This window comes from Peromyscus maniculatus, chromosome X, assembly GCF_049852395.1.
Source record: "Peromyscus maniculatus bairdii isolate BWxNUB_F1_BW_parent chromosome X, HU_Pman_BW_mat_3.1, whole genome shotgun sequence".
In the NCBI taxonomy this organism is placed as follows: Eukaryota; Metazoa; Chordata; class Mammalia; order Rodentia; family Cricetidae; genus Peromyscus; species Peromyscus maniculatus.
In genome coordinates this window covers 98,810,161-98,832,810 of record NC_134875.1, presented here as the reverse complement: position 1 = coordinate 98,832,810, position 22,650 = coordinate 98,810,161, and the positions used below count along the sequence as shown (strand labels likewise).

At 40.2% G+C, this 22,650-nt stretch overlaps 1 pseudogene; it reads right to left on the bottom strand.

Annotated features, from left to right (window-relative positions):
• Nucleotides 1-747: 747 nt before the first annotated feature.
• Nucleotides 748-22,050, bottom strand: LOC102923234 (phospholipid-transporting ATPase IH pseudogene; annotated as a pseudogene).
• Between the last annotated feature and the right edge of the window lie 600 nt (nucleotides 22,051-22,650).

Genomic DNA, 22,650 nt, shown 5'->3' with positions numbered 1-22,650 from the left:
CAATATATAGTCCTGTACACAGGTGGCCTTGAAAGGCATTGGTGAAGGGTATGCTGCCTAGAGAACACAAATCCAAGTTGTAAATATAGTTGTCCACTTCCTTTAGTAGGAGAGACAGCTTATGACAAGGTTCCATAGTAATCCAAGGTGATTGACTATTAAGTTGGCTAGCTACTGAGAGGCATAGAAAGAATAAGATTGAAAACTGAATGACAATCAAGAAAGGGCATAGGAGTAAGGGTGTGTGGATTGATCAGAATGGAAAAGCCGGAAGATATTTATAGCCTGATGAATGCTTAGCAGAGTTCCTCCCCTTCGTAGGTGGGCCTGCCCAGTGCTTCCTTGTACAAGACTAACTCTTCTGTGGATGCTTGTTAGTCACTTTCCCCAACCACCATCTCCTTACGGAATAAGAGTGGTGCTAGTGCTCAACTGCACCAGTTCACCTCCACCCCCTCCACCGTCTCTCTTGGCCTCTCTATGCTCTGCTGTAAGAAAAGACAGCTAAGCAATCTGTTGGCTATCCAGACAATTATTTATAAACGTTCCTTATTTCTCCAGTTTAAATGTTCCATCAATTTTTCACAAGGACCCCAGTTGATATAAAATATAGGCAAATTATTTAAAGTCTTTACAGTTGCTTTCAGTCATAGATATGTGAGTAAAATGCGCAATCTGTCTAAAACATGGCTTACTTTTTTCCAAGTATTGTGCAAAGTTGATTGCATAGTACCTGATACATAGCTCTTACTCAAAAAGTGGCAGTGATTCTTTTTTTTTTTTATTTTCAAGAAATATTTTATTTGTAATGCACTCCAGAAACACAGAGAGGACAAACCCAGGGTGTCTTACCATGCTTGTGTTGGTGGTCATTATCTGTCCGTTGCTGGTCACGGTTGTGTTTTCAAACATGAAATAAGCACCGAAGAAAAATACCAAAGCGTCAAAGACGCCGAGAAACGTCCAGTAAATGAACACCCGCCAGCGGAGCAGCGTGTTCTTGGCGATGTCTCTGTACAGGGATGGGTCTCTCTTGAGCACTTCAATGCCCACGTGCTGCTCCATAAGGCTGTACAGGAGAATCGGGAGGGAAGAGAAGCTGATGTTGTAGAGAGTCAGATACGCAGTATCGTACAAAGTCTGCTGTGAAAATCCGCAGAAGAACTGGTACAAAAACTGAGGGAAAATGAAGCAGACATTCTTATAAAAGAAGTATTGCACAAGCTCAGATATCCTGATATAATAAAAATGCCCGTGAACAAGAAGCATCTTCTTCAAGTGCTTAAACTTGGGTATTGCATAGTCGCTGTTCCTTGCAGCTTGGCGACCCTCCTTCCCGATGACGCCTATGCCCACGTGCGCCTCCAGGATCATACTGACATCATTTGCACCGTCACCGATCGCTAAGGTAATAGGGTGCTCTTTTGAAAATTTGATTAACTTAACAATCTGGGCCTTCTGCAAGGGTGCCATCCGGCAGCACAGCACTGCACTGCAGTTCCTGCAGATCTTCAGGAAGAGTTCTCTGTAGTTGCCTGAGGAGCTCCCATCCTCTCGGGGCTTCATTATCAAGAACAGCGCAGCTCCATCGATGATTAAACCGTAGTCATGCATATCTGTCGAAAGGCCGGAGAAGGAGTCTCTGGCCAGGCTCCCGCTGCAGCGCAGCACCGTCTTGCTCAGTTCGAAGAGAAAATCATGCAGGCTTTGCTCCTCCGGCCGTTTAGTGGTCAGCTCCAGCAGCTGCGTGCTCCTGCGGAAGAGCTTGCAGGCGTAGCAGGTGGCTGAGGTCATCTCCATCTTGTCTCCAGTGAGCACCCAGACCTTGATACAGCGCCTCAATTGTGTCGGCGGCTTTCTCCTGGAGCCGGTCCTCGACCGCGGTAGCAGCGAGCAGAATCAGGTCCTTCTCGATCTGCTCATAGGCTTCTGCTAACTTCTTCTCCCGATCTTGAAGAGCCACCTTGGCAGCCTGCAGCACTTTGCAAACACCGTCATATTCCTCTGGCTCGAGCCGCTTGTAGGCAACACACAGGGTTCGCAAACCCTCCACTGCATTGCGCTCGACTCTGGACCGGACCTGGTCCACTTTGCCTTCTATCACTCGGGGAAATATTGAAGAATCTGCTCCTTTGCAAAACAGAAAAATTTCTCCTGTAGTAGATTTTACAATCACATTCATTCTTCTCCGCACACAGTCAAAACTCAGAACTTCTAGCAATTCAAATCTCTCAATGTCATTCTCCCTGTTCAGGATTTCCATGTAATTGACCTTCAGTCTCAGGTACGTGAAACCAAGCCTCTGCGCACCTTCAACCAGCGCGACCTCATCAGGCGAGGATGAGATGTACATGCAGGACTTGGTCGGGAGATTTCCGCGGACCGTCTACGTCATCCCCATGATCGTCATCCTTCACCTGGACGGTGTGGCACAGGCAGATAGCCCTGAAAAACAGCTCCTCCCGTTCCCTTCCGCTGACACCCGGGGAGGAGTCGATCATATCGATGCCGGAAGAGGCGGGAAGGACCTGCCTGTTGCAGATGACATGGGGGACATAGACCTGGCCTTCGATGCAGCACTCCTTGAAGGCCATGTTGTTCTCTGTGAGGGTGCCCGTCTTGTCTGTGAAGATGTACTCCACCTGTCCCAGCTCCTCATTTAGATCAGATGTGTTGACCAGAGGCCCTTCTCCCATCTCCTCATCGAACATATATCTTCGTCCCAGGTGATGAAGTAGGAACCAAGGAACTTCTGCATCTCCACTGTGACGAACATGGACACTGGGATGATGTAATTGAAGAGGACCATGAAGGCCAGGAAGTCGGTGAAGGCCCTGAGGAACAGATTCCTCTGGCGCTCTGACTCAGTCTTCTGGTTGTACCATGGCTCATCTCGGAAGGGCTCGCTCTGCCACACGTACTTCAGCACCGTGTTGATCAGGGCCTTGCTCACCAGGATGCAGAAGTACATGATCAGAAATGTATTCATTGACTTTTCCACAGCAGATCTCTTTTGGGACTTAGACTGATAGTTCAGGGCCATCTTGGTCTCCATGCCCGTGTAGATAGCCACACCAAAGATCTTCTCTGTATTTTTGAGTGTGGCTCCTCTGAGCAGCAGGTTTTCTGATCCTAATGGCCTCACCACAGGATTGTTCAGGTCGTTGTAAACATTGATGCATCCCACAAACTTGTAGAGGTCGGGCTGTGGCTGTTCACACTCGATGGTGGCGTCCAACCCGTCAACATCTTCCTCCGTGTGGAAGCCCTTGGTGTCCTGCACTGCGTAATGAGTTTTATGGCTCGACTGTCCATCTAAGCTGGCAGTGGTGATATGGCAGGTCCCATCTGCCCGGTTGCTGGAGAGAAAGATCAGGTCACAGGGAAAGGTCTCATCTTCCTTTACCATGACGATGTCCCCAACCCTCAGCTTCTGACTCTGCTTCTGGACCAGCTTGCCATGCTGGATGAAGTGCACGGAACACTGGTTCATGACATTGTCTGCCTTGTGGCAGAGCCAGTCTTCATAACCCTGCTTGATGGCTGTGACAGTGATGACGAAGAGTGGGAGCCCGCTTGTCACTGGACTTGTGGGTGTGTCGATGATCAACTGCACCAGGAAGATGATGAGGAAATAAAAGTTGGCTATTCTTCTGAACTGTTCAAACAGGTTCTTGGGTATGAAGTTCCAGAACGTGTACTTGGAGGAGACGATTCTGTTGTCGGGATATCTCTGTGGAATGTAGGCCTCTGCACCCGGAGGGGGCTCCTTTTGTCCCACGTAGATGGTCCGACTGTCCACCCAGTTCTCTTCTCCTGCACAGTATCTGCGCACGAGCGTCCTCAGTAGGCTGCAGTCTATGGTGGCCACTCCGGGCTCTGTGAGCCCCACGGGCTGCAGGCGCTAATGCAGCCGCCCCCCGCCCGGTCACGGCCTGGGCGGCGCGGGGGTGGGGGGTGGGAGAGGGGGGGCTGCCGCGGCCCCTCCACGCTCATGCCCTGCCGCCCGGCGGTCCGGCAGTGATTCTTATTATCAGCATTAAATAAAGAAATCTATTGAAATGTGCCAGGTTAAGTAGATATGTGACTAATTTTTAAGAGGTAACACCATCAATTAATAAAAATAAACACTAGAATGATTCTTGGAGTTCTGTCCATGCTTCCCAAATACTTGCTGCATATCAAGTGGTCTTGTAATAAAATCAAGTGGTTAATGCTTACATACTGAGAGTCTAACAGCCTTATATTTGAACCCCAATCCTGACATTTATAAGCAGTACATTTTCAACAAGTTTTTTAATCTCATAAGTAAAATGAGGATTACAATTGCAATCTTCACAGAGTTCTGAAATGTAAATGAGATAAGACCACTAGTTAATGAGGCCTTCACAAATCTACAAATCTCCATTCTGACTTTTGCAATGGGAGCCATGGGACTCCAGTATGCATAGGTCTGATCTAATCAGGTCTACAAGAGTCATAACTTTCCCAAGTCCTTCTTAGTGTCAGAAGGGCTATAGCAGGCGGCACATGACTTAGTTTCCCCAGAAGCTTTTCAGAAGGGCAAGAGCCCAGAATTGCAGGGGTTTAACACTCTGGATAATGACAATGTCCAGTGAAAAAATTGGAGACAGGAAGAAAATAGCAGACACATTCCTCCTTATCCTTCCTGTCAGGAGATGTTCCTAAGGAGCAGTGGCTTAAGGCAGCCTATCTGTAAATAAGTTGCCTGGGTCAACAGTCAAGTATATTCTTTCAGAATTCTGACTGGCTTATTAGTAGAGCACTTTGCATTTGCTTAGGCTGCTTCATTGCCTTATTTCCCATCTCCTCTGGTTTCTCGCTGGCCTGAAACTGCACCTATCAATTAGGGTAACAAATTGTTCTGGTTTGCCTTAGACCAAAGGGAGTCTTACAATGGCAGAACCTTTAGGGCTAAGACCAAGGAAGCCCAGGGAAAACCAAACTGTTGCTAGAGTTTTCCGCCTTGCCCACAGTCAGGACAAATCTTTGTCACCCGCCAGTCCCACAGCCGCTCAGACCCAACCAAGTAAACACAGAGACTTATATTGTTTACAAACTGTATGGCCATGGCAGGCTTCTTGCTAACTGTGCTTATAGCTTAAATTAGTCCATTTCCATAAATTTATACCTTGCCACGTGGCTGGTGGCTTACCGGCATCTTCACATGCTGCTGGTCATGGCGGCTGCTGCCCGTCTAGCCTTCTGCCTTCTTGTCCTTTTATTTCTCCTCTCGGTTAGTCCCGCCTTATCCTTCCTGCCTAGCCACAGCCGATCAGGTTTTATTTATTGATCAATCAGAACAACTTGACATACAGACCATCCCCCAGCACAGCCAAGTGCAGACCATCTCAGACACCTGCACTCAGGCCCATGGTCCTAATCATCCTCTATGCGGACCTGCTGGGTAACGCCACAAAGAACCCAAGAAGGGCTCCCACAGGACATACAGAACATCCCACAGCACTTCCCCTTTTCTTTTTTTTTAAAAAAGGAAGGTTTTAACTTTTACACATCTTTAAAGGCAGCTTGGTATATTTGAATTGGAACCACAACTTTTCTAGATTGATAGAGAGAAAGATGTTAGACAGTGAAATTTTACCATGTGTAGATTGGTACCAATAGATTCTTTTTTTCTGATGTAAACATCCGGATATCCAAGGCCTTATGAGTTTTGGAAGATGGGTATTTCCATTATCCTGGAAAGACAAAAACAGAACCCTGGCCTACTGGGCAAAGAACTGCCCTTGCCTTGATGGCTGACAGTACAAATGCAATGCTCTCCTTTCTGGACAAGCGGGACACAAGGAAAGCGACCACTGTACTCTGCCAAGACAGGGTAAGATGGTCTTTCAGAAATCCTGCTTCTGAAAATGGTCTGTCAGATACTCTAGGCCTGTAGCCAATTTGAATGCACCAACAATGCTGAAAAACATTAGGTGACTGTCCAGGCTGCCAGCTGTCTTGGTCTACTCTTGCAAGATTCCCGAAAGTTGCTTACATCCATCTACCATTTCTCAGGGACCATTATGTTCCTTCTCAGGTCTTTGATGGGATTGAAGACTAACAGTTATAGTTACAACTTAGTATATATAATATCTTAGATAGAACATATTAAGTATTAGGTTCAGGTTCTTTAGGATAGGACACCTTTGAATGATCTTTATAACATGCTGTTTACCTATGCTCTATACTTCTCTGGATTTTAGTATGTGTTTCTTGCTTGATATTGTTTGCATTGGTTGTAGTTACATCTTATCTAGGTCATTATCTCTCATTATTTCTGGACAATATTTGATAACCATTCCTTTGTATATAGTCTTGTATTAGTTTAGAACCTTCTTATTTAGACAAAAAGGGGGAGATGTAGTGGGTAGCCATTCCAGCTTGGTTCTGGAAGTTCCAACCCCCATTGAGACTCTGGCAACTGTCACGCCTATGAGGCGGGGCGAGGGGAGGCGCCTGGGGACCCGAGAGCTGGATGGGCCAGCGCTCGCTCTGGGCGCTCTCTCGGTGCCGGAACGCTGACCGGTGCAGATTGACTGTGCAGAGCTCCGGAGAACACCGCTAGACTGCATTACACCTTCCCCAGACCCTGCGACCTACCCATTACTTAATTTGTGAGTTACGCCATTTAATAAATATCCTTTTAACTACGTGGAGTGGACAAAATAATTTCTCCAATACCAAACCTCACTTCCACTGATACTGTTGGAAAGTTAGCAGAAGAGTCCCGCTTCCTTTTTATGTTCTGTTTTATTATTTATTTGTTTATATCAGGAGTGGCTTTCTTTGCTTACTATGAGGGTATGAATTATCATATAGGACAATTGCTCCTGATACCAATGGATGCCTTGTAACAAAGAAACAATATGCTTGCTTGACTCAGGTAATTATTGAAGACATTTTGTGGAGATCGTAAGACTCTCAAAACAACACTGATGGTGATTTTGCTGTCATCAGGAACTGGTTAAACTTTGGTGAATATCTATCCCATGATATGATTGCAGCAGAATAACAAAGAACGCTTACTGTGACATATATATATATATATATATACATATACATATATCACTCCCTACAAGCTTGTGTTTGGAAAGCCAGTGGCACTATTTTGTAAGCCCCGCTCCTTCAGTTTCCTGATGTGCCAGGATGGTAGCCAAAAAAATTCTCACCACTGTGAACTCCCCATACCTTCCTCACTATGATGGACTTAGACCTTCTGAAACCGTGAGCTAAATATATATTTCTTCCACTAGGTTGTTTCTTCAGGAATTTTGATCATGGTAACACAAAAGTAACTAATACAAGGCTGAGTATGTAGCCTAAGTATTTCTCCTACAGTGAAGTTGGTGTCTGAGGACTAGAATGTGAACATTTGGAGAAGTGGAGGGGAGAGAGGAGGGAGTGGAGGGAGGTGTAATGGGAGTTGGTTTGATAAAAACACATTATAAGCAGCTATGAAATTCTCAAAAAAATTAGAGAGACATGATCTGTGATAGCTTCAGAGATTTTTGACATGCTTTCTGGGAAAGACCCTATTGCTGGAGATTCGAAGTGTTATCAAATTTTCTCTTGTATGAATAAAGACTGCAGTGCATCCTACTAGAGTATGACTTTTTCTACTTTCCTTTCTTTGTCTGAAGATAAATCTTCTTTTCTAGAAGTGAAAATACAGTGTGAGTCCTCTAGAGCTTTTCGTGTCAATTTCCATGTGGTCTTTACTCTGCCTCCACACCTTTCAGGATTTAACAGTGCACTTAAAATTTTACAAGAGCTTGATACTTATTGTTTTCAACAAGTGCTTCATTTCCATGGTTCAAAATGTCAAAGGAAGCACTGGAAAGCTTTCCATTGATACACACCTACTAGACAAAGAATCCTACCATACCTTTCCTACTAGGTTTTAGGGAAAACCTTCACAAATATTTCTTAAAGATATATAGAACCATGGCAGAAAACAGATGCTGTGTGTTTGTGTTTTCACTGGTTTATTGTTTATAGGTTCTGATTTTCAGGGGGCTACAAGTAACAGAAAGTTATAGGAGTTTGAACAACAGAAACATCTAATTTTCTCTCCAAGAGATCTGAGGATAGGCAATTCCTGAGTAGGTCTAACAATTTCTTCTCATGCTATGGCATGCATGTTCTTTCTATAATTCCATTGTGGCTTTTTCTCCTTGGATTTTTGGTGTTGTTCTTGTTCTTTTCATGGTCACAAAGTGACTGTTTCATTATGGGGCAATGACCAAACCATGAACGTCTTAGAAGTCTATTGGTTTTTATCAAGTTCTTTAGGTCAGATCTTTGCTAGGCTTACGATACAACTGTCGTTAAAATATATGTGTGCTGTCATAGTCTGTTCTTGTTTCAACAAATTGAAATAAGACAAGAAATAGATTCAACCATTGTTTTTGCTTTTGTTGTTATTTTGAATTTTGAGACAAAGGTCTGACTAGCTGTTCAAGCTGACTTAAACCTTGCTGTATAACCATGACCATGAACTTACGTTCCTTTTGACTCTGCATCCTGAGTACTAAAATGTATCACCACATCAGGCAAAATTCAACTTTTTAATGAATTATCTTCGTTTGTAAAATGAGTGTGTTGAAGCAAGTAATCTCTGAGGTCCTAGTTAGGAAAAAGACTGGCAGAAAACTCAACAAATGATTAGTTGTGGCTAACTTTTTACTATTTGAGAATTTTAAACGTATAAATATGTTTTGATCAACTTCATCCCTCATTCCTTCTCCTATCCCTCCACTGTGTTTCTCTCCCAATTTTGTGTGCTCTGTGTTTAACTCCATGGAGTCCACTTAGTGATGCTTGTACTTATATGGGTGTAGGAGCACCTACTGGAGCATAGGCAGCTTCTCAGGGGCCTCATCCCTGAAGAAAACTGACCTTCCCTTCCCTGGCAGCCATCAGTTACCTTCATGAGCCCTGTCCCTGCATCTGTGCTGGGATTTGGGTCAGCTTGATCTGGTGCAGGCCTTGTGCACACAGCAACTATGAGTTCATATGTGCAACTGCCCTATGATACCTGGAAAAGAAACTGTTTCCCTACAAATATCTACCACCTCAGGCTTGTACAATCATTCCACCCCCTCTTTGGCAAAAATCCCCGAGCCTTGGAGGGATGAGGTGTGATATAGATGGCCTACTTTAAAACTGTGCGTTGCATATTCTCTTTTTCTCTGCACATTGGCCACTTGTAGATCTCTGTATTAATCACCATCAACTGCAAGAAAAAGCTTCTCTGATAAGGGTTAAGAGCTGCACCTATCAACAGGTATAAACATTACAGTTTATGGAACAGTTTATTACTTTGTCCATTTAGCAGAATAATAATATTAGGTTCTTTCCTACTGCCTATGATCTGGCTATCCATGATTGCTTTTGGCCAGTTAATGGTATGAGGCATGAGTTCTAGCTCATAGAATGGGCCTTAAAGCCAAATAGAAAGTTGTTGGTTACTTCCATAACATTTGTGCTACTGTTTATTCAGTGGGTTTATCTTGCAAAGCTGTTCTCATAGTTCATATGGAACTGTGATTAACCTTTGATATTAAAATTAAGGAGGATTTTCATTTTCTTTATAAAATTTATAGGAACATTTTATCATTATAACAAGAAAGTTACATTTTATTTCAAAATATGAATGTTATAAAATAGAAAAAATCCAAAACTAATCCCACATGTAATATGTGGTGTTATTTAAGATTTGCTAATAATTCAACTTAATTGAATGTGTCCTATTTCTGAGCCAGAAATAGCCCCTGAGTGTCATGCAAGCACTTGAAAGACTGAGGCAGGAAGATTATACATTTGGGGAGTAGTCTGAGATATAGAATAAGTCCCTGACCACCTTGAAATAGAGAATAAAAACCCTGTTTGAAACAAAACAAAAGACCCAGGCCTGTACATTGACCACCCATTTTCATAGGTATAATGAAATTTGAAATAACGGTTATGGACCCTTTAATAAAAGAGTAGACCTGGGCCACAGTGAACCACAACTAAGCTATTTCTTCTCCTGTGAGCCTATTTATCTTAACAACTGAAATCCCTTGAAGAAAAGTCACAGAACATATAGGTACATTCATAATACATGCAGTTGCTTATAAAACATTCAAATGGCAAGGTTGTGAAAGTAATCACATCTATATTTATTTAAAATTTTCTTAGAGCTTTGTAGAGTAACCTTCCATGGAAATAGAAATGAACTGTCTTTCAGCAAATTTCAAACATTCTTGTATCCTGTACACCTTACAAATACTCACGTTTGTGAGATAAAGATGAGTATAAAATAGAATGGGGTAACAAACTATTCTGAATTCTTCATGGTACTCATTTTCTAAGGTGATAGTGAAGTCCAGGACCTATTACTGATATAAATGTATGCAATATTGATCACTAATTCCTATGTGCCAGGGATTATCTTCTCTATTGATCTCTGCAGTAATCTAGTGTATAAGGCATTATCCCCACTTCATAAATGGTACCAAAGCTAATAGGGAAATAACTTGCAAAATACATTACAGCTAGTAAATGAGGCTATCAAGAACCATCTGATTGTCCAGAGCCCCAGCCTATAGCCACCTGATGTATTTATCTATGTTTTTCTACTTAATGTATTTAGACTAGTTATCTTTGGCACTTAAAACATGTCTCACGATATTGGGCGTGTATCTTAATTGGTAGTGTGCTTGTCCAGCAAACAAAAACCCTGGATTAGATCCCTAGAAATACATAAACAAAGTATGGAGATGCATTCCTATAATTCGAGCACTCAGGAGATAGAGTTAGGAGAATCAGAATCAAGATCACCCTTGACTACATGATAAGTTTGAGGTAGGTCTGAATACGTGAGATCCCATATCAATATCAATTATTAATAGTAATAACCAATAATGTTCCTAATGTTTTCTTATACAAATGACAATAACTTAATTTCAACTGCAGTTGATTTTCAACCCTCCTTATATAATTATCAATCAAGGAGTTTGGATGCCTCCTTCCTCCAAGTAAAATGGACTTGAATTGTTTCTTTCAGTATGTCTTTCTACATCTGTCTTGTTCAATGTTCTCAACTTTACTGTCAACGGCCAGCTGTTCAATGTTCTCAACTACATTCTCCATTCCTTGAGTCTAAAGCTTCCTGTGCCTGAATTAGAATTGACTTTGTCCTGTCATTCATTTACCCTAAAAGACGAAACGATGACATGCCTATTGTTTTAATTGCTAAAGGACAATGGACAACTGTGTAGGAAACATGAGCTGCCCCTCTCCATACACACACTCTTTGGAGAATGTTAGTGACTGATAACTCAGAGCTGAGTCACACTTTAAGAATTGCCCTCAGCTGCAGATAGCCCAGGTTATAGATAGTTATTGAACATACTCATCACCAAATTCCAGTCAAATGACAGTAAGTGACTTTTTAGGAACCAACCCAGTCACAAGAGCAATATATATATATATATATTTACCTCTCTCTTTACATCTTTTATATATAAATATTTACATATAGTTGTATGTTTAGATATCTATAAATTTCTTATATAAATTATATACTATTAATTATATTTAAATATGTCTTACATATAATATATTATATATTTAAATATCTATATATTATCTCTTTGCCTTCCTTTAATTTTGTCTAGGACCCACATTCAGGATGGATTTTCCCTCCTCAATCAAACCTTAATAGAAATACCTTCATAAACATACCAAGAAGGTAATTCTAAATCCAGTAAAGTTGAGGGTGAAGATTAATCCTCACACCAGTGCTTTGGGATGTGTGGGAGAAGCCGCAATGAACCTGGTGAGGATCAGATGCCTACATTTCCTGTCTCCTCTTAGGTGACTACCCTTCTTTCAGAAACAGGAGACTTCTTCTTTGTTGATTATGAGTGAAATCAAGGCCAAGGAACTTGCACTTGAACATAATTTTCAGAGGTTCTTTATACACATGCAAACCTGAGAACTGCTGGACTGGGGCCCATCAGAGATAGCAGAGAACTAAGGCATTATCTTACAAACGTAGAAATTAAATAGAATGAACACACCAAGAGTTGAGAGCCGCACACTTTGTCACCCAGCCACCCTCTGGCAGCCAGCACTATACACAGCAGACAAAGAGTGCAATAACCTTCTCTAGTGCATCCACACAGTTCAACAAAGAAAGACCTAAGACCTGGAATGGAAGGAAATTCAAACTGATAAGAGCCACGCAGGGTTAACCCAATCAACCCAGACCAATGCATATCATCAAGAAATTAGCCATTTCTGGAGGTAACTAAATGATCCTAAAAGCTTCAAGAAAAAAAAAATTTCATCTGAAGCCTCATTCTTCAATGTTGTTAGTCTCCAGGCATTTTCATCTCTTAAAAACTGTTCAGGGTCCACAAAACTGGAGTGTTTGGGTCCTATCTATCAATACAATATTTTTCATATTAAAATTAAAACTGAGGGCTGGAGAGATAGCTCTGCTCCTAAAAGCATTAGTTTCTCTTGTAGAAGACCCAGGTTTGATTCCTAGCACCCACATGGTGGTTCACAGCCATCTGTAACTCCAGGTCCAGGGGATCTGGTGCCTTTGTCTGACCTTTGAAGGCACAAAGCTCACACATAATACACATACTTACATACAAGCATAACATGCATACATAAAATAAAATGATTAAATGTGGTGATATTTGTAATCTAAGAAATAAAGCTTGTCTGAAGATCAGAGGACAGAGCCAGCCACAGAGTTAAACATAGAGGTCAGGCAGTGGTGGCACACACCTTTAATCCTAGAACTTAGGAGAAAGATCTGTCTGCATCTCTGTCAGTTCAAGGGCACACTGGGCTACATGAGATTGATCCAGTCTAGGAGAGAAACAGAGCCAGGCAGTGGTGGCACATACCTTTAATCCCAGCATTTGGGAAACACACATGCCATTAATTCCAGCACTAAAAAGTGGAATGGCTGGGCAGAGAAAGACATATAAGGTGTGAGGAGACAGGAGCTAGAAGCCCTTTCAGCTGAGAACTCAGAGGCTTTCAGTCAGGGGATTTGTGGAGATAGGATCTTGCCTTCCATTCGGCCTGAGGATTCAGTAGTGGTGAGAAGTTTCTCTAGTTACTTTGTCTCTCTGATCTTTCAGCATTTTCCCCAATATCTGGCTCTGGATTTTTTATTATAAGACCATTTAGGATTCATGCAACAATTAAATCTAATAAAATTAAAAAAAAAACCTTAAAATTAAGGGGCTGGAGAGAGGGCTCAGTACTTAAGAGTACTTGGTGCTCTTCCAGCAGATCAAGGTTCAATTTCCAGCAACCACATGGCAACTCACAATTATCTCACGGCTCCAGTTCCAGGGATCCAACTTCTTCTGGCCTTTTCAGGCACCAGACATAAATGTGGTGCACAAACATACATGCAGGCAAAAACATCCATGCACATAAAAGAAAATAATAATGAATATTTTAAATTAAACTGAGAAATATAAACTTATTGATACATGTAAATTCACTTGCACACATATGAATATATGCTTACAAAACAGGAAAATAAAGCAAAAATAAAGTAATAGGCAAATAAGTTTGATTTGTATATATTTGCAACACCCTTTAATATCTGAGTTAATAGATATTAACTAGGTTCTTATATTTGCTTCTGCTGTGACCTGTTTCTTCCTTTTGGTTAAAGTAGACAAAGGAAAATCTATGTCATATGCATATGTAAATTGAAAGAGAAGCAATACTTTCTAGATTTCTTCTGATATCTGTTGATATTCTCTTTGATATGACACAAAAGCCTGACGAATGGGGGATTATTAGTGTTCCAAAATGGAACTCAGAACAAGAAGTTCATATTCTGTCATTGGCCTAGCTGGGCATGGTAGTACCCACCTGTAATCCTAGCACTTGAGATGCAGAAGCAAAAGGTTCAAACATTAAAGGGCTGATTGACCAATACAGTAAGACCTCATCACAAAACAACAACAGCACAGGCAGTAGGCTATTTCATACTTTGAATGGATCTCTTATCCATGCATAACTTTGCAAATCAGAAATTAGTTATTTGGAAAATAGTTTTTCACTTAATTTTACAGCTCTTCAGAATTGACACATTTCATTCATTATGTAATATATTCTAAAATAATCACTTTTAATACTATGAACATCAGTGTCATCAAAAGAAAATTCTTAAAGTCTTGAGAAGCTCATCAAGCTCACAGTGATAAATATAACTTTCCAAAATGATCATTTTTACATGAACGCTTAGGTTGTGTCATTGAAAATAAATACAGTTGGTTGATTTTTTTCTTATAGTGTCAGTCTCACTTTGTTCATATATGAGAGAATGTCTGCTAGACACTCAAAGAAAAAAGTTTAGTTTGTTTACCAGTCCCTCTTTCAAGTAAAATTATTGTTCCCTGAACAAGGCAAATCATTCAATTCCCAGTTCAGAGTCCCACAAGTCATATTACCTTGAGACAACCATCGTTCTTTGGTTCACAGCATAATTCTCATATCATCACACACACTATAAAATATGTGTATTTTAAAACTTAAAATTTGATAGAATTAATCATTAAGTGATTAAAATTGCTGCATACTCAATGGCGTTAATTACTGCAAGTGGATTTCCTTTGTTTATACAAGTGTTTGCAGATGGAAAAGGTGATACCCATTGGCTTTAGCTGGCATGGTAGCTTGGTTTGTGCTAAAAACTACTTTCAGTTTACATTTATTTGCACCGTAAGTGCAATGGCATCACATGGGAAAATGCAAACACAGTCACTCTTATTATGTTTAAAGCATTGCTGGTCCCCTGCAAGTATCTCTGGGACTCTCATTAAAATCCCACATGGATACCTATTATCTAACTACTCAACATAGAAAAATGTAAAGGTGGAGAACATGTTAAATGAAAAAAAGAGAGGGTTAAAAGATTAAGCAGGGATGGGGTGTCAGGGAACAGGAAGGAATAATTGCTGTGGGGTGATTTGAATGAGAACTGACTCCCATAGGTTCAGGTATTTCAACATTTGAACCTAGTTGACAGTCCTCTTTGGGAGAGGCTATAGAACCTTAAGGAGGTGCAGCCTTGGAAGAAGTACCTCACTAGGGGCAAGCACAGAGTTTACAGTTTCACCCATTTTGCATTTCTTTCACTGTGCTTCAGTTGGTGTTTGAATATGTGATCTTTCAGCTTCTTGCTCTTGCTGCTATGCCTACCATGTGCTGCCATACTTCCCCACAATGATAGACCCTTTTTAAATTTTATTTTTGAGAATATTGTATACTTACAGCATTTCCCCCTTCCCTTTCCTCCCTCCAGACCTTCCCTTATATTCCTCCTTTCTCTCTTTCAAATTCATGGCATCTTTTTTCATTAACTGTTGTTATATTTATTTCTAAAAATAAAGAAAACCTAATCAGTCTGGATAATGTTACTTGTATGTACCTGTTCTCAAGATTAACATTGGTAAATTGTTAGGTGTTGGTTAGTAACCAATTTGTTACCCTGGGGAAGACTGTTTCTTTTGCTCTCAGTATTCCTTAGTTGCCTATAGATCTCCCCACCCCCCGCAATAGCCAACATTATTAAGGCCATCAGACAATTTATATTCTGAGGGTATCCTGAAGGTTGGGCAAAGTCATATGAGTAAAGTTCACTTGAGTTCAAGCTGTATATAATCACAAGGCAAATTCACATAATTTAGACTGTATAGAGTCAGGAGAGCAACTGGTGTTTGGAAACATCGCCTAAATAATAGTAGTAAAATGATGGGTAATCTGAAGTAAACCCACTCCTATTTAAACCTTGGAAGGGCATGAAAACATGTCTGTAGCTCTTTAACTAGCCTCTTGAGTTTTCCCCCTTCTACATCAACATGTCTATTGGTGTCATCCTTGTTCAGATCATGTTTGGGCAGCCATGTTTGTAAGATTTCATGGGTATAGCTTCCCTGTTATTTCTAGGAGATGCAATCTCACAGCAGACCTCGTGCTCCTCTGGCTCTTAAAATCTTTTGGCCCCGTCTTCTACAATGAACCCTGAGTCTTAGGTGTAGGAGTTGTGCTATAGATATATCAGTTGGACAGGGCTCTACAACTCTGCATTTTGACCAGTTGTCATTTTCTATAATGGTCACCTTCTATTGCAAAGAAAAGTTTCTTTGATGAGGGGTGAGGACTACAATTATGTGTAGGTATAAGGACAAATATTTAGAATATAGTTGGGGATTATGCTGATTTACTAAAATGGTGCTTGTAGATTCTCCTCCAAGATCCATGGCTTTACTATCCCTGAGAAGTTAGCTAGATATCCAGTATCAGACATGATTTTCCATTTGCTGATCAGATTTTAAGTTCAATTAGAGAGCTGTTGGTTACTGCTGAGGTATGCATGCCCCTTTTGCAGCCTCGGGGTTATCATGCCATGTTGGTCATTGTAGTTCATAGGTGTCACATCTGGGTAGGTCTGCTGGATGCTTCACTACTTTGGAAGTTTGCATGTTACCTTCATGGCTAGTCCCCATGATGGACTTTCATCCTTCTAGAGCTTTAAGCCTAACTAAACTCTCTCTTCCTTAAGTTGCCCTTGCTCACGCTGTTTTATCATAGCAAATTGAAAAATAGCCAATACAGTGGGTTAACCCAAACTAAGCATGTATGAAAAAGCTTTATGAAATTGGTAAACTAATTTCAAAATACAACTTATAAAAAAAGGAGTTCCAACAGAATTATTTTGTATGGGGAGACAAAAGCACTCCCAGAAGACATGGATTATTACATGAAAATCACAGTACAAGGCATATGATACATTCCTGTAAGTTACTGGTCAGAGATGCCCCAGACTTCCAAAACAACACAGGCTATTGCTATTGCCCTACATGAGAAGGCCTTATTGCAGAAAAAAAAAACCCACAACTTTGGCTGCAGGAAAACTCAAACTGACTGGGGACTTTCTTACTTGCTTGCTAGCTAGCTTTCCTCATGCTAGAATGTGCTTTGTTGGCTGCTGTGAGAGAAACAACATCAATTGTCTAACCTAGTGCTGGACACTGCATGCTACAATACTGACCTCCCAAGCAAGATGTTCCCAATGATACAATATTGGTATGACTGCCACAGGTTAACTACTTTCTGACTGGATTTGAGACCTGCTCCACAGAAGGGAATTCCATGCTTCACACTGTAATCCCAGTCAAAAGCCCATGGCTCGGCAGGCAGATCATAAGGTAGAAGCTAGTATTTTTTTATTATTTATTTATTTTCTGAATGAACATGCTATCGAATTATATTCTGAATATTTATATTTATACTCCTAGACCTGAGCTTCTCTCAGCCTTGGTTAGAGAAGCTTCATTGTTGAGTAGACAGCAATCAGATGCTTAACTGGTCACAGTACTGAGAATAAGAGACTGGGCCCTAAATGGAACATCTACACTAACTCCACCACCAAGGCTCAGGGAACACTGTAGAAAAAGAGGCAGAAAAAAATTTAAAGAGCTAGAAGAGGCAGGAGAATGTTATGAAATGCCGTCTTCTGGATGTGACATGGCCCTCACACTCATCAACTCACAGTAGCTGTGTACCTGCACAAGACCAAGATAGCCAAAATCTGCACAAAGATGGAGTCATCTTCAGGCCCCACCCCTTTACTGAAGAGTCAGTGGCAGTGGATAGTTGCTGGGAGAGATAGAATCATTGACTTTTTAGAGGATGGGATTATTAGTAAATTTTCCATGCTTCTGGGAATGGCCCCACTCCCATGCTTATATGGGCAGCACTAATTGGACTTATTGGGTTAGCAAAAAAAAATTACATGAAATTGTAAGGTAACATGTAGGGGAATATGGAAGAGGAGATGGGGTAAATATTTCATTGTATACATGTGTGAAATTCACAAATATAATGAATAAAATTTTAAAATAGCTGCAAAGATGGTACAGAGAATTATTATGTGCTTTTCCTACAGATTCCTATAATGCTAACTTTCTACTTCACTGTTGTACAATGATTCAAACTAGGAAATTAGCATTCATGCAACAGCATACACTAGAGTGACTCTACTTTCATCTATTTCTGAACTAATGTGTCTCAGTTCCTCTTCTGTTGCTGTGATAAAACACTGGCCATGCACAGCTGGAGGAAGGAAAGGGTTTATTTGGGAGCACAGTCCCAGCTTCCAGAGGGGATAATAGTCTATCGTGGTGGAATAGCATAGCAGCAGGCAGGCGTGGTGTCAGGAATGGCAAGAGGAGCAGGAGCTAACAGATCACATCTGTACAGCAAGTGTGAAATGAGAGAGTCAGCTAGTGGTAGGGTGAGGCTGTGTACCCTAAAACCCACCCCTGGTGCCATACTTCCCCAACAAGGCCGCATCTCCTATACCTCTCCAGTCAGCACTGCCGACTGGGGACCAAGTGTTCAAATGCCTGAGCCTATGGGGGACATTTCTCATTCAAGCCACCACATAATATAAATTTTCTATAGCAGGATACAATCCTGGATAGATACTATATTTAGTTACCATGATATTTTACTCTCTTCCATGTGGAGTTAGTCACCTAGTACTTACTTTATATGATTCCGATGATTTTGTTTTTCAGTGCCTAGCATTAAACCCAGGGCCTTGTGCATACTAAGCAAGTGTTTTACCATTGACCTGCATTCCCAGCCCAGCCTTGACATTTTGGAAGAGTACTGGTCAAATGCTTTGTACAAGGCCCCTCAAGTCAGGTTTCTCTGAAGTTATCTCATGATTTGATTGATATTGTGGATTTATGAGTAAGGTAACATCAAAGCATGCACATGACATCAGTGGTTTAGCCCAGGCAATATTAACTTTGACCTCTTGGTTAAATGGTCTGTTGACAGGCTCTTCTACAATGTTCCATCACCCTTTCCAACATTCTGTTCATTAGAAACAGTTACTAAGACTACACCATACTCAAGGGGAATGAGAAAGAATTAAGCCTTACTTCCTGGCATATCAATGACATTTAAATCAGTATGAGGTGATGAACACCTATAATTCCAGCACTCAGGACACTGAGCAGGGAGAATTCCAAGCTGAAGACCAATAGCTTCATAATGAGACTCTGTCTCAAACAAACGAGCAGGATGTATAGGCACACATTAAAATAAATATGACGATTGATAAAGGTTATTGTTCCCATTTTCTGCTTTTTAACTAGTATACAATAGAATGAGTTCCAATTATAATATTCTTATACATGTATATCTTGGACTTTGTTCATACTCACCTTTATTACCCTCTCTTGTTCCTTTGTCTCCTACTTGTCTGCTTCTTATCCCCAAATTATTTCCCTTGTACGTCCATGATGTGTGTGTGTGTGTGTGTGTGTGTGTGTGTGTGTGTGTGTCTTTAGATCTACATTATATAAATGGGAAACAAAATGTGATATTGTCTCTCTCTATGTGAGTCTGCCTTATTTCTCTTGATGATCTCTATTCCCATTCATTTTCTGGCAAATGACATCATTCCATTCTTCTTTATTGGTAAATAAAGCTTCAGTGTGTAAATAATAAGACAGTTTTTGATAATTCTGTTTGAAGCAACATTTGTTGCTAAGTAAATGTGCTATTTATCCTTAGTGTGATGTGAGGTAATATTATTTGGAGGTAGCATTGGCCTATTTTAAAACACATAGAATATAATACATGTGTCTGTTGTGTTATTCATCCTTCTGGTATTCTATGGGCCCCTTGAATCTATTATTTTCTAATAATCATTAATCTTTGAAAATTCTAGACTATTATTGCTTTCCTTTTGGAGAGGTGAATTGTGAGACAGGGCATTGATTTATAGCCCGAGGTGGCCTGGAAGTCATATAGTTCAAATTTACGTCAAATTCACAGCCAAAATGCACAATCTGAACTCACTGTCTTCAAGCCTCGGCCACCCAAGTGTTACAATTGCACATGTGTATGTAGCACTATTTAGGGTGTAAGATATTTCTACAAATATTTAATCTACTATGTTCACGGTTTTCCTTCTGATACTCCAGTTTACCACTCCAGTCAAGGCCATTTGACAAAAGCATTGCTTATTTGTGCTACATTGGTTTTTATTTTTTTAATATTTCCATTTGATTGTTTTTTATCATTTCTATGTTTTTGCAGAAATGTTTTCTAATTTTTCCATTAGTCATAATTATACTAACTTTCCATCTTTTTTTTTTTACCATGTGTGCCACATCTAAATCTGGTGCTGGTGATTGTTTTGTGTCTTGGGAGGGTATATATTCTTGACAATTTTTCTATCATACTTCATTTCTATGCTGATAGCTACTAACATGTGTAAGACCAATAAATACCAAAGTATATGTTCTTATACTTGAAAATTAGCATAAATTTCCTTCTAAGCTGTTAGCAGAAGTCTTTGTTAACCTGGTCATGGTGTGAGATTTTTGTTGTTGTTGTTATTACTATAGTTACCCTTGGTCAGAAACAGGTTTTAAATTGCTCTGTTTCTATCTACTCTTTAGAGTATGGGTGGTTTGCTTGGGGTTACTTTCTGAATGTCTCTTTCTCTATTGGCTATGTGTTTTCTGTTTTTGTTCTACCACAGAGAGACTATGTCTCTTGCATATTACCAGTTCTATTCTCCTATTATTTTAAATTGATACTTATCAAACCGTGGTAAGGCCAGGAGATAGTAGCATTATTTAATGATGTCTTAAGCCTCATGTTTAGGAAGGTGTTGTATCCATGAGTCTTGCAGGTAAAGCTTTTGAAAATGCTATCGTCTCTGTAGGTTTGGCCTGATGTGTGCATATTCTTACCTTTCCTTCAAAGGTGGGAGGGCTTCTTCAATTTGCTGCCTTCCCCAGCTGCAGTAAGTGTTCAGTGGTGCCAAAAAATGAGACTGTTTTACTGCTCTTCCCCATATAAATATAGGATTTTGTAGATGAAGTAGGAAATATGATGAGGATTGAATAGACTTTGAGTAGTCACTGTTGTTCCCCTTCTCCCTTAACTAGTAGCATGATGGACAATCTATCAGAATTCTATATGAACTGCCTTATAAATTCTTAGTAAGGTTTATAGGAAAAAAATACACAAAAGGATAATGTCTTCTAATTAACCTATACTTGACCAAAAGCATGTAACTAAATCCCCATTCCAATTCACATGGGACTCAGCAGCATCTGCCCCAAATTAGCAAATGTTCATGGCCTATAACTCCCTTTCCTCGAATGTCCATATAACTTGAATTTCCTCAAATATGTAGTTATATGGTTGCCTTAGTACCTCAGTTGCCTGAAGGTTCAACAAAAATTAATTTGCAGTTAAATTTGTCTAAATTGTCCCTCTATAGTTGGGTGAGATAGACCCTATAGTGCCATACTTCTCTAAACCAAAACCAGAAGTCTCTATTGGAGCACTTCAAAATATAATAATATAAACTTATTTCTATTAAGGGCTCGCTCTGGCTTTAGATATAGGTGAATTGCAGATGCCTCTAAATTGCAGATGCCTCTAAATTGCAGATTTCATTAAAGCAAATGAAAAAGTAGAGAAACCTGATACCATACTGTTGCATTTATTCAAATAAAAATAGCAGCTTGGTTTGGCTACCAACAGTAGAAACCAGAAGGGACAGATATTTCAGAAGACCTTTTTCTTGTCATTCTCTTACCTTTTTGGCTTTGTTTTTCAGAGTATCGCCTGTAGCACAACAGAAAAATGAGGTTTGATAATTAAATTGAGGTAAGAGACAGGAGCCATATCAGTGATCTGTACAGGGAAATATTAATGTGAATAATTGCTAACTAGTAACTGAATTATGTACTAAGAGAAGTGAAACATTCTAGAGAAATATCAGATTGGGGAACAAGCCACTGTCTCCAGGGCTGAAGAGAGCAGCCATAGAAAGAAAAACTTAGAAGTAAGTACATTACAAGAGATGAGAATCAGACCTTGGTGGGGAGTTGTGCCTGGATCCCACTGGAGGTTGACACAGACTTGAAATGGCAAGCAAAAAGCCATTGTGTATTTGTCAGAGAAACTTGCTGTAAAGCTGTCTGCTGTGGTGCTGGTAAATTTACTACATCCTATATCTGTGGTAAGTTCTAAGCAAATATTGTTATCCTTTGGTTCAGCTAATCTATTGCAACTATTTACTCAAGAGAAATGAAAATACATCTACAAACAGGACTAAAAGAACCTTCTGAGATGATGGAAATGTTTTCTACCTTCATCACAATACTGTTTACACTATTTGCTAAAACTCACATTTTCAACGTTTTTGAAAATTCACCACCTACCAATATTTCCATTTTAATCAATGTTCCTGGAGATAGGGAGTGTGGACATATAAGAAAAGGTAATAAAGTATAAAATGTTTGTCTAAAATTTATTTACTTCAATAGAAATAGAATAGAAATGTAATTAATCAGTAGTGTTGAAGGTCTGCCTATTAGAAATTTGTCACAATAGGTTGTTGTTTTGTTGTTATTTTCCTGCAGTGCTTAGCTTCTGTAATATTAAGGCAAAATAGAATGAAAGTTGGCTGTGGTCAAGGTTAGACTTTTTCTAAGTGGACAGGATTACAGGAGAAAAACAAAGTGTTCATCTATGGGTTTCTCC